A 14,016-nucleotide genomic window follows, 5' to 3' on the forward strand; every position below is an offset into this window, starting at 1 on the left:
TATTAAGTGCTGAAACTGTGTTCTTCCCTGTGAAAGAGACAGAAGAAAGCAAGGTCCTGCCACCTGCATCTTACAGTCAAGAAACCTACTCCACCAATTCATTTGGCACCTTCTGCAAGGTTTTGAATTTCCAGCTGTCTGAGACCTCCATGAGTTATTTCACAGCATTCTGAAGTAAAGAGAACTCTAGGGGGGAAACATTGTTTGTGATGTACTTAGCTAAAGAGCATAAGCTGCATTTTTATTAAGTAGTTTCTTTCTGCTTAAGGAATCAACCAATATCTTTCATATAAACCTGTAGAATCAAAATCTGATGAAAAAAGTTGTACTCCATCGTAAAATAAGATATATTAATTACACATTAAAAATTACTAGATACATGCAGAGCTTGTGGTGAATACCTGAAACGCTATTAGCTAGGACTGGATTAATCTGCCTGATCCTAGTAGAGTTTATTTGCAAAACATATCTTATTACACTGGCATAATATATGCTATACCGGCACCTCATCCCAAAATTTTATTGTGATGATTACAGCTTTCAGTAGTCAAGCAAGGAACTCCATAAAAGTACTCTGAAATTGCATTTTTGAAATTCCACTCCTGCCTACAACTATAAATTCAGTAGAACTGAAATTTCAATAAAATAACTCAGTAGTATTTAATTTCCCTCTACTCTGGATCTGCTACCTTATTATATCTATTCTGTCAGCTATTAAATGTCAGTCCTGCAAAGTGTGCACATGATCTTCAGAATGTGCAGAGACACTGAGGTACAAATGACTAGAGAAAGCATGAAAGAGCAGAGGTTGAGAATGCTATTGACTTTGTTGTGGCAGTTACAACTCCAAATGAAAATGCACAGTCTACTCTCTTTCTGTGTCTACAATAAGGGAAGGGAGAGACGAAGGAATAGAGTTGATTTAATTGTGCAGCCACAAATAAGTTTTCAGGCTAGGACAAAGAAGCCATGGCATAAACACTGGACCATTTTCTGTGACAAACAGCCACCTAGAGAAGGGGCCATCATTGCATTATGACATAAAATCAATATCTTGCAAAAGTCAGAAATGAGATCATGAAAGAGCAAGGTGTTGTGTCTGCAAAGGTTACATATATCCAGTTTGGTATTTAGGATATCAGACTTAGCAAAGGAGAAAAAAAAAAAAAAAAAAAAATCTTTCTCATCCCGAAGTGTGTAATGATGTGTGACAAAATAGGCTATTTAGTAAGCTTCTGTTTATGTGCTTATCAAGATGGATTTAGGTAGGTTTGAATATCTGTGCTTTCTGCAATAATCACTCCAATAAAGTGCTTAGAAAATCATGTTGTAGCAATATTTCTGTTATGACAGTAATTGGCAAAATGAAACAAAACTGAAGAATGCTTGCAAATATATATGAGGTGATATTTATTGCATTTCAAAAACATTTTCTAGGGTATTACTCACAAAACACTGGCCCTGTGAAAGGAGACAGTGGTCAGCTGCCTTCAACAATGATGGGAAAAAGCACCCCCAAACATCTCAGTGATGATTTATTTGTTCCAATATGTGGAAGATTTATATAATGATACCTTAAACTGGTAAAAAAATATTGATGTGATAAAGAATTTACTGTATTATTCTACCAGATTGGCATCATAAAAGAATCATTAAATCAGTTTTTTCCAAAGTGCAGTGGATTTTTTTTCATATAGATTTTTATTGCATTTGTAAGACCTTTACTTAATGATATTAATATAACCTATCTGCATTCAGTTCATCTACACTAGTGTAACTCAATGTGAAATTTAACCATTCAGGGCTAGTGGACATGAGAATTACTTCGTTTCATAACACTGGGTATTGGAAGCAGACTCGATCCCATTACATTCTTCCAAATAGTATCTACTTCTGTGGTCATTCTATCCAAGAGGTACCTTGTCTTCTGCATTTCCCACCAACCCTCTCACATAACATAACAATGTACACAAAATTAGGTTTTCTTTCCTCCTTTTCTAAGAAAGAGGTATATTCAATGTTAGGACGAAACCAGGATCTTTAAAGGAGGGAAGTGCACCTGAGTAACAGTGATGAGGAGGCTCACCTGGATCCTAGTCTGAGCTGCTGGAGCAAGGATTTGAACATGTCTAAGATTAATGTTGTAATAACTGAAATATTGGCTATTCAGAAAGCAAGTACAGAGCTCTTGTTCTCACTCTGGTTTGATCAATTCTTTCCTAAACCTGTGAAACCTTTACTGTTAAAATTCCTCTGTAAGGGAGTTAACATTTTGTATGAAAATTTCCTGATTAGTGCAAGTGCATAGCCAATGATACAGGGGATGCTCTCAGTTCCAAAACTTGGAGCTATTGCATTTTTTTCTTATTTTTATTTTTATTTTATTTTTTTGTAAACATTATTTTAATCAGTCTGTGTTGATCCATCATTGAATGATTGGAACATTAACTCTCAATTAAACTATACATTGAAATGAAAATGGGAGAAAATAGAATGGCTTTATTAACATATCAATTTACAGTGGAAAAAAATTTATGGTATGCACGTTTAATGGAATAGAGGCATACAGTAGGTACTGTACATGTGTACTTAAAAGGTGGCTTTAAAAATCTTACTCCTAACAAGAACATTGTGACAAGGATTCCAAGAAAATTGAGATATTTTTATGGAAGACACAACAAAATGAGCTGAAAATATGGCTTTATTGGAACTACAATCAGAATATATCTAAGATGTAAAATAAAACAGAAAACCAAAAGACAAAACAAAGAATGTTACAGGGACAAATCTGCAGGCATCCACTTTGTATCACAATCTGTTGTTGTTGTAAGCAAGTGTTGCAATTCAGCAGCAAGTCATCAACTGAGAATTCCTCTGGGAAAGAATGGCTCCTGTTGCTTCACTTAGTCCCAGCAGAAAGCAGGTGTCTGTGTATTGAAGAGCACTGCTATAATAGACGAATTTTCATCTGGTCAGACACGTGAAAAAGAAATATCATTGAAGGGGACAAGGAGTAGCTAAAATCTCTAAATATCCAGAGGCATATAAACTTCTACATAAAAATTCTAATACATATTTATTAGAATTATTGAAATCTATGCCTGTCCTCCTAGCAACAAAAGTTGATTGACTTTTATTGTCTATCTTCTTTCTGTCAGTTTCCCTTTGACTACTGATATCAGTAAATGTTGCCTTTAGTCTGAGAACAGTGCTGATAACATACCAATGTTTTTAGTTTTTGCTATGTAATGATTACTCTTATGAAGGACTTTTCAGTCTCTCATGCTCTGCCTGTGAGGAGAGGTGCAGGAAGCTGGGAGGAAGCAGACACTGGACTGATCCAAAGTAGCCAAAGCGACATTCCATACCACGGCACATCATACCTAGTATATAAACTGGGGGGAGTTACATAAAAGGGCAGATTGCTGCTCGGATCGGGCTGCGTATCAGTCGACTGGTGGTGAGCAATTGCCTTGTGCATCACTTGTGGTGTTGTTTTTTCCTTTCTCTTTTTAGTTTTGTATTCTCTCCACTTGTTATTTACCTTATTAGTAGCAGCAGTAGCAGTAGCATTAGTTCTGTATTGTACTTTAGTTATTGGACTGTTCTTATCTCAACTGATGGGGTTTACATTCTTTTGATTCTCCTCTGCATCCCACCCAGAGGGGAGGGGGAAAAAGAGTTGAGAGCAAATGGCTGCATAGTTCTGAGTTACTGGCTGGGCTTAAACCATGACAGTAAGAATTTCACAATCAATGCCTGTAAATAGAATAGATTTATAGAAACAAATAATTAAAAATTTCTTATCCAAGTTATAAGATGCATTGTTGGAAAAAAAAAATGATACATGAAACAGGGAAATCAGAAACTCTTGATAAGAAGTAAAACCCCTTTATTACCAGATTTAAAGTAGTGATGAACAATACACTGATATCATAATAGCACTGCAATTGAAACTGAGTGCAGCATCATTAGGGTTTGATCCTGCTGTAGTACACTGCACCCATGAGACGTCTCTGCTCTGCTCGCTGCCCCACAGTGCACCTGCCTGCCTCAGGGCTCTTACTCGCTACAGTTTTGAAACAAAATTTCCCTGGAATAGGTTTGGATCAGAGGCAACGTGGCTTCAATAGCAGCTGTGAATAATTTATTCTTATTGTGTTCTTTCTCTTGGGGTTTAAGGGTTTGGGGTTTTTTTTATTCACATCTTGACTTCTAGATTTCTCATTTATGATGGTGTTCTATGTTTTATAATTACCTCTGAATTACTATGTTAAAATGAAAGCCTTGCAGAAGAAGCTTCTAATATCAGTAATGAGACCTACAAGATGTTCAGTCAAGCTGAAACTGTCCTTTGCTGAAAGACAGCAGCAAAAGCCTTGCTTTCTTCATGCTTCGTGCACTTGGATGGTGTCAGTGAGAGGTGAGTGATTCCACTGAAAGACAGCTATTCCCAAGTGCATGACACAAAGAACTCTCCTTACCTCAAAGCTGCTATGTGTAAGGTAGGGGAGAAGGGAAAAAGTATAATCAGCATAGTTTTCCTGAAGCTACAAATTTATGGCTTCCAAGGTCTGGCAAAGGGGTGGTAATATAACATTTTTTTTCCCTGTTGCATAATAACAGCTGTAAAATCTGAGAATATGATATGCTTTGCTTTTCCTTTAACATTTGAGCTTATTTATAGATATAGCCACTGAATGTGAATGACGGTTTGAAAGATTTTTTTTTATTTTAATGAAATAAGAATATCAGAAGAACATGAAAGCCGCACACTGAGGAACATAAGACAGTCGTAAAATATCCACAATTGTGTGAGAATGTAATGCTGATAGTAAGAATATGTAACTTTATGTCTAACTCATGTGGAATCTTTTACCTAGTGCCAGTAACAGTTTAACACTGGATTAGACAGTCATCTCTGGTGCAGAGTAATAGTACGTATATTCCTCCTTAGTTTATTACTGACATTATTCTTGAAGAGTTTATTGCTGGTGTTTGCCACTGACATCTTTGGTTTCAGGTTGTCCCATTATTGATTCCTCCAGTAGGCAGCAGGTAAGGATGAAGATCATCAGACTCCTAGATGACTAAAATCTCTTCAGACTTCCCAAGTTAAGTGGTTCTTACATGCCAAACTGGGCATCTATACCATGTGGTTTTAGTATCTTATAAGATCCCTTACTTTTCCCCGTTTTGTATCCTAATGACGCATCATGCGAGAGAGCTTAATATGCTATTTTGAAATCAATGATTGCTTTTGAAATACTTTAGAAATCTGCTACCACTACAGCTTTATGGGAAGATAAAGGTTTGGGCATGAAGGAAAGCAAACAAATAGTGAAATTGCATGATGCAAAATTGGTATGATTCTTCACAGGGAGAGACACGATGTCTGAAAGGTAGGATTTTTTTTAATACAAGATGACTCTTACTGAAAAAGACTTCTTTCATTACCTAATCTCTTGCCAGACTCTTCACTACTGCACTGCCTTACTCTGCTCACCTTATGCCACAACTTTTGATTTAGAAGTTTAGGAACTTGCAGATGATATAATGTAATAGTCTGAAGGAAGAACTTCAACAGTAATAATATGGACTGCTGCTTTTGGCTGTCCTTAATGATTGTGAAGTGATCATCTTTAATGGCATTCCCTAATCTGGCACAGAGATAGAGGGAGGTAAGGGAAACAATATCTCTGTTTGTCTTTTGGCTTCATTTCATTATCATAACACACAACCTCATAATATTTAAATACTGTCCATGGTCTCAGATAAGACTTTCCGTTACCTAACCTCAATATTTGCAACGTTGAGGTTATCTTTATTATGTGCCCATGGAAATACAAGGCAAGGTATATGCAGATAAAGCAAAGTAAATATTTCGATTCATAATCTTCAGTAAAATTGGCAGTATCTATAATATCATTTTTGTCCTGAGGTCTAAACAACCTATGATGTAAAACCCCATCATACATCTTAAAAATATTTAGATTTGGAAGTTACCAGAAAGCATTTATTGAAAAAAGAAATCTTTCTTTCTCAAAGGTAATGAGTTGATGGGATCAGATGATGAATAAAAGTCTGCTTTTCCACATGGGGGGTTTCATTGTTTGTATTATAAAAATATCATATATATATTTATATATAACAATATAATTGCATATGATATTTTTTAAAACAAAACTTAAGTACAGTAATGGTCATTTTGAGCAAGCTTATGGTATAGTTGATGAATCAAGGATGAATGTATATATTCAGCTGAATTTGGATTATGAACTTTAAATTTTGTTCAACCTTTGTACTGAACTTATTTCTGTGCATGGAAATTTTCTCAAATTACCATCTTATGTGCAGAGTTACTTAAATGACTTATTTCATAATTCCATAATTTTTAGCACTAAGCTCCAGTTCCAAATAATGATATACCTTAATCCATTTCAAGTTATTTGATCAAGCCAAATGTTCTTCATTAGAATTAATTACAATTTGAAATGATAAAGGCTCTCTGAAACCATGATGACAGTGCATTTTTAACCTTGTTTTATTCATTTTGATTTAAAAGTTAAAATTGACTGTTTGTTCAGATGTGTTGTCTGTAATACACATGAATTCTCTGAGCTGTAGTCAGAGCTCATTCAGTAGCTTTGTGTGTGATTAACAAAGAACAAGAGAAAATGAACGGACATGAAGGCAAACAAATTTGCAGTTTCCTGAAGAAAATAAATAGACTGTGCAAGCTGGATTTTATTCCACAGTTCTCAGGATTTAAACATCTGTTTGTGTTCTGTATCACAACAAAACCTCAACACTTTTTGACTGTTTCCAGGAAATGGAACTGTACCAATGGAACCGTACCAAGTAGGCCAAGTTTGTAGTATCTCTTTTTACATCTCTGTTCTACACTGGTAACAACAAAAGAGTCTGCCTTGTATCCAGAACCCTTTTGTTAAAATCAACACAAGCAAAAAAATAAACTTTAACAGTAGGTCATATTGAAAACAAGAGCTAAAAAATTTCAATGCCTATGTTATACCTCCAGATCTGTGTTTCCATTAGGGCCGCACATATAGGTATGTATGTATGAAATAAAATACTAAGCTTTAAACAAGTATATGTATTAAGGAGTATTTGACTTTTATGGAAAACCAAAGCACATAGATCTATACATTGCACAGCAACAATGCCTTCAAACATCTCACAGTTAAATATCTTTTATCCACAGGGAGATTAGTTTGTTCCTGTGATACTGCAAAAATGAGATGTTCAGATAAAATAAGCAGACCCATATTTTTCAAGTGGTTGCGTGTCATTTTTCAAAAACATTATCAGTCAAGAGGCAGGAGGAGAAGCTTTTATGAAATTCATATATGCATGCACACACATCTGCTTGCAAATTGCACTGTCACACACACAGCATATGTGAACTCTGGAAAAAGTGTTTTGAAACTAGGTAGACAACTCCAGTGTATGTGACAAGTATTGGAACAAATAACAGTGGAACAATAAGTCACCTGACTACTGATACTGGCAAACAAAACAAATTCAACAGTCGTAATTTTGCACAAGTGCCATGGGGGTTCTAGAGGTTGCTTTTTCTTGTTGTTGCATTTAAATTAATTCGGCACTTTTAAGTAGATGATTTGAACACTACTGTAGTAATATATGCTACTACAGGTAGCATATAAGAAAATTAGATACATTTGAATTAGGTGTAAATCCACCTTTATATATCTAATATAACCTTCTGTCATTCTCCTACAAATTACAGTGTGGTTAACCATCTGAAAATATTGGTGCTTTCTCCCAGGAATTATGAGAGGAACTTTAATTGCATAGAAATTGGATGGGAAAAAATGGCATTCCTTCAGCATCAGACTACTGCTTTTGCAAGAAATATTGCAGAATAATTTTGTGTTCACTGTAAGGTTGTTTTTGCTGTAGTTTACTTCATTATTTTCAATTGAGGAAAAGATTTAACTGTGTAAACATTAAACCTACTTTATATTCTGTCTTTATCTCTCTGTTTTCTTCTATCTTAATAACTATATGTTGATATGCAGGACAGATTTTTAGAAAATACAGCTGACAGACAATATAAGACAGAAAATTGTTCCAGACAGTATCTATCATGACTCTAGTAGTCTTGTTTTGAAGGTTTCTTTAAGATCTATGGTGCAGGCCAAGCTTTGTTCAGAACACTGTAGCTTTGTCTAAGATCTAAGTCTAAGATCTCCAGGTCTGCAAATGATTCCTTTTATATCCAGTCAGAATCATTTGCAAATACTTGCCACTGTTTTCAGGAACTGGTAGCAGAACACAACACACTGAGGCTTTAAGGGCTACTTCTTGAGTCAGAAGACCAAAGGAATATGGGTACTGATTGGTTAGAGAAAGATTGCTGTAAGATTTTCTTGTATCTTGAAGCATTTTTTGCCTTGTTTATCCAAAGAACTGGAAGCTAGAAAATCCTGGAATCATAGAATGGTTTGGGTTGGAAGGGACCTTAAAGATCATCCAGTTCCAATCCCCCTGCCACAGCCAGGGACACCTTCCAGTACACCAGGTTGCTCCAAGCCCTGTCCAACCTGGCCTTGAGCACTTCCAGGGATGGGGCAGCCAAAACTTCTCTGGGCAACCTGTGCCACAGCCTTACCACCTTCATAGTGAAGAATTTCTTCCTAATGTCTAATCTAAATCTCCCTTCTTTCACCTTAAAGCCGTTCCCCACTTGTCCTATCACTACATGCCCTTGTAAAAAAGTCCCTCTCCAGCTTCCTAGTAGGTCCCCTGTAGGTACTAAAAAACTGCTATAAGGTCTCAGTGGGGCCTTCGTTGTTCAGGCTTAATAAGTCCAACTTTCTCTTCTTGTCTTCATAAGAGAGGTACTCCAGCCCTCTGATCATCTTCATGACCTCTGGACTCACTTGAGCAGATCCATATCCTTCTTGTGTCGGGAGCCTCAGAGCTGAACCTGAAAAGGTAAAATGAATGGAAATGCAACTGGTGGGAGAGTCTGAGATGGAATCAGGTGCCCAGAAACAGACAGCTGCTACCTAATAAGGTTACTACTGGACCCTGGGAACACCAGGACTGAATATTGGAGAAGAGACTAACAAAATGATACAGGAAGATAAAGAAGCATAGCATGCAAATTAGATTAAGAGTTAAAGCATGTGGAGAACCTGAATACCTAGATAAATGCGCTCAGCCAAGGAATTGGGGAAGACGGGTGAGAAAAATTATAGTTTGGAACCAGGTGAGGAAAATTTCAGCAGAAAGTGAGATGTAAGGGAGGATATAGGGACAAATTTGAAATGATTGACCATAGGGACTGATAAAAAGCAGATTGGAATGGTGCGAAGAACTGTAAGAGAGGAGAAGAGGGCAAGCTGGGGTTGGAATGGGAGACTAAACCATTAAAGAAATAGTTTTCTGGGCAAAGATACTGGGATTGTGATAAGAAGCCTGCAAAATTATGCTCATGCAACATTGGGGTGAGCTGGAGGGGAAAAAAAGACTAGAACTGAAAAAGTATGCTGGAACAGTCGAACCTGACATCAAATCAAAGCAGAATCCAAAGCCTGGAGTGATTCTGTTGTCTGTCTATCAGCTAATACTTGTGAAACCTGCTGTCAGGTGTCCTACAGCCGATCAATATAGAACCACAGAGAGGATAATAATCTACTCCTTAGTTATTCTGTTAGAACAGGTGTCAAAGTCTGCATGGGTTAGCTAAAATTTTCAAAAAATGCAAGTAGAATATGCAGATTAGCAGAAAATTCACTTTTGTAACTAACTAATACATTGTTCAGGTTTTTTATTGTTAGATACAAGTTAATTTAAATTTAAGGGAAAAAAAACCCATGTAGAAACAAACCCTTCAGCATGTAAAAGGAAAGGAATGCCATAATGCATTACAGTGCTGTGCAACCTCAAACAAGTTTCTTTCTAACATGTTTTTTTCTCTCTATGAGTGAATGACACTTTTGCATCAGAATCTTTCTCCTTTATAGATAAGGTTATTTCTGTGGATGACCTGAGGACAAATGCACTGTTACCAGGTTGGTAAAAACACAGTAAAGCTCATCAGAATTCACATACTCAAACCCAAATGTAATTGTGGGCAAGGAGTGAAAACCATTAAAAATGTTTTCATTGACATTGACTTCCTGTTCATTAGACAGTCACCTGTCTCCCTATTAACTGGGTACACCAACTAAATGATTGTCCTGTTTCCCTACACCTTTCAACTTCTAGGCTGGCTTGTGAGGAGGACAACTGGGATGCTTCCTCTCCAAGCAGGTGGTCTCTGTGGAAGATCAGAAAAGTAAGTGTCTAGGAAGTCAAGGCAGCTGGAAAATCCAAGGCCAACCAGCCTGAGGAAATGGGCAATATGGCCACTTACCAGCTGGACAGCCGGTGAAGAACAGGAGAGAGGCACCAGGAAACTGTCCAAGTAGGAAGCACAGGCATCCTGCCGATGCAGTGAGCCTGTGAATCTGAGAGCCTTAAGGAATCAGATGTCATTCTACATTATAACATTGCAGAAAGCTTGATGATTTGGCTGTCCCTCCTGAATTAGTAATTTCTATTGAAAACTGTGACCAGTCATTGGGTTTTGTGTCATAATCATATCATAAAAGGATTGTGGGTGGGGTCATCAGCTATCCTGAGATCTGTCAAATGGGTGACAGGATTAGAGTGCTTAAGACAACGTAGTTCTTGATAATGTTGCAAAAAGTAGTGTTCTTGGCAAGCTGAGCCAGAATTCTACTAGCCGGAAGACAGAATTAAAATGATAGAAAAATGGAGAAACAATGTAAAGAAAGAAAAATATTCATAAAGGAAGGAGTAATAATAGGAGCTCTGTTCTAACAGGTGATGTTATTTAGAAATTAGCTAAATCTCATGAAATACTTACTTTTCCAGCCTGATCCACTCAGGATGCCTGACAACATATGAAGAGCAAAGCTAACAGAGATATGCCCAACCCTAAAATCACAGGATGTCATGGTCTTGAAATAGTAGAAATGAAGTTGCCACCCCTTTGGAAACTCTCCAATCAACACTACCTGAAGAGTGACATTCCACTCTCATGAACATCAAGAAATCAAATACTTTTTGCAAATATTACTATAAACATCTTTTCCAGAGGTATTTCAGATTCTTCCATTGCTATATGGTGTTCTGAAAAGTAGCCTACAAGTCCGTTTATTGCAATTCTTTCAATCTGAGCATTCCATTTTGCGTGTATGTTATTTTCATCTCAAACTTTTGCCAGTCTGATAGACAATTTCATGTAACATCCTGAACCAGCATTGAGATTGTGAGTTGGCATTTGTCACATTGGACAACTTAGCCCACAGCCTTTTGCACAATCTATCTCTAGAAGGAGAATGAACTTTTTAGGTGCATCAACTGTAACATTTGATACGTGAGCAAGTGATCAAGGGCAGTCACAGTTCACGGAGCATCTTTCATTCCTTCAGCAGACTCAACTAAGTCATGCCTTTTTGCTATCACTCCCCCACAATGCTGCAGTCCCACAAACATTTTTTCTAGACAGGCTGCCCTTTCCAGCACTTTTTGGAAGGAAACAAAATATGGCAAACCAAACAAAAAAAACCTTATTGGAATTATTTGTAGAAAGAAATAGCTCACTCAAGTGGCTTTTGTTATGATAGATGAATTTCCATACCATACAACTGCCAGTCTGGAAGTTCAAAATTGAGGACATACTATATTTTGAATATTCAGACCAAATATGACTGAATGATTAATCCTGAACAAACACTGTCTAGCATGAAACAGAATAACAAATATGTTTTCTTTCTCCATCTCACTTTTCCAGCTGTGAGTTCTGTTTCTTAGCTAAGGTGGTAGGTTTCTGAAGCTTGAAGCAACTTGAACCTGCTCTGCCCATGAGCTGTCTCAAAATATTTTCTTCTTTAATAGCTAGATTTTCTATTTCAGTGTTATGTGTGTGCTTGTGTGTGCCTCCTGTGCATATCTCACCAATGTAATTAGACATTGCAAATATCCATTACAATACATGCTGGATGAGAGTACTCCCAGCAACAGTGCTAAATACGATCCTCCAGCTCATATCACTGTAGTTGTGTCCACTTTTAATCCAGTGGCACAAGCGAATGTATCACTGCTCTCATTCACCATGCTGTATCCAAACGTTTTGTTTCTTTTGGCCAGCTCTGATGCTCTTTCATCTCACATGGACCTTGTTTTTTGATAGCAAGTCCTACCAGGTTCTGTTTCCTTTCTGTCTGACGTCAGATCAGATGTCCAGAAATAGTCATCTCAATGAAAGGCAGTAAGTGACTAATGGAAATTAATGAGATGCAAACACAGAAGCATCCAGACATCAGGGTGACTGAGCTGTCAAGGTGGGAAACAGAAGCAGTCACTTGTGTTGGAATATCCAGGAATTTTTATATCCTAATTTAAAACTTTGCTTGGAAGAAGATTAGATTTTCACAATATGGTGCAATTTTATGTTTTCTTTTTAGAAGACTGAAGAATAATTGATCAAGTACACTGATCAGTACAGATATATGATATTCTGGTCTGTACAATGAACGAAATATAAGTAATTAATTTATTAAATTAAAGAATCTATTTCCTCTTTTCTTTTTTCTTTCTAGAAAGGTCCTGCAAGGTAACAACTCAGGAGGAAGAGGGCAGGGGAAGGAGAGATTTCCTGGTGAGATTTGTATTTACCTCCTGGGGCAAACAATAGTTTAAAATAATTTAAAGCAGCAAATAGAGTTCATTTGAACAAACTAGAAGCCTTTTTCATCAGCAACATTTGCATCATGAGTCACAGATTATGTCATGAGCTAACAGATAACAACACCCTGCTGAATATTGTTTGCTATCTCCCTTTTGCCCAGTATTGATTATATAATACTTCATGCCTTTGTTTTGCTAAAACAAATTGCTGGACACAATAAAATATACTTCAAAAAATTTTTTTGTAAAAATATGTGAACTGCAAATTTTATTTCTAGAGAAAAAATTAAGTTGCGTTAATGAATTTAAGGAAAGCGAAGCATATCTTGTCATAGCTTGGAGAATTTAGCAAAGGAATTTTCAATAACATGTAGAACTGCTTTGTTCTTTCCATTAAAAACCTGCGAAAACCTGCAATGGCTGTGACATTAAAACAGTGAACGCTTTTGGTATAAGATATCATTTAGAATCAGAAGGGTTTGCATGTGTATGCATTTAAAGAGTTGTGATGCAATTTTCAACCAGCTCTGTTGAAACTGTCACTTTTATGTAATTTCCTCCCTTAGATTTTCTGTAATCTGATTTTTCTCCATTTCTGTTCTCCTCTACCCATCCATCTTTTCCTTCTAAGCTTATCTGTAGCATCAGTTGGAGAGCAGCATGAAAAGGCATGATTGTATTATAATAAATTTGTCTGATTTTTGCTATAGCAACAGATGTGAGGCTTATTTGTCCCTTGAAGGTAATGATTAAATGTCTCCTTGCTTTTGCATTGAGGAAACCAAGGCTGAAGTTGAGCAGCAATATCGAATTTTTGTCTCTGGGTCTGTTTAACCTGACAGTTTAAGCTCATGATCATACAAATTATCAATATATTATATACGTTCAGGATTTTTTAAATATTTTTTACATTTTACTTTATAAACATCGGAAATGTAAGATAAAATTACAAAGATTTTCCCTTTTAATAATAAAGTAAGTTGCTTTTCTGTATTTTTCTACAAAAAGACAATTTTTCTCACAACTAATTATGATGTATGGCAGATTGCTTTTTGATATTTTGGAATGGCAAACGCATAAAGGCAAAACACATCAGTTTTGCAGGTTTTCTAACCACAAATATCATCTACCTCAGAACCTCTGAACAGACTAAAAGCATCACCTATCAGCCACTAACATGCTGGGATAAATCTAGGATTAGAAAGTACTAGATAAGCACACTTGTGCTGTGCTGGTTTCTGATTGAATTCTGTCTTTTTTTCTTTT

The sequence above is a fragment of the Psittacula echo genome, assembly GCF_963264785.1.
Source record: "Psittacula echo genome assembly, chromosome: 1".
Taxonomy (NCBI): domain Eukaryota; kingdom Metazoa; phylum Chordata; class Aves; order Psittaciformes; family Psittacidae; genus Psittacula; species Psittacula echo.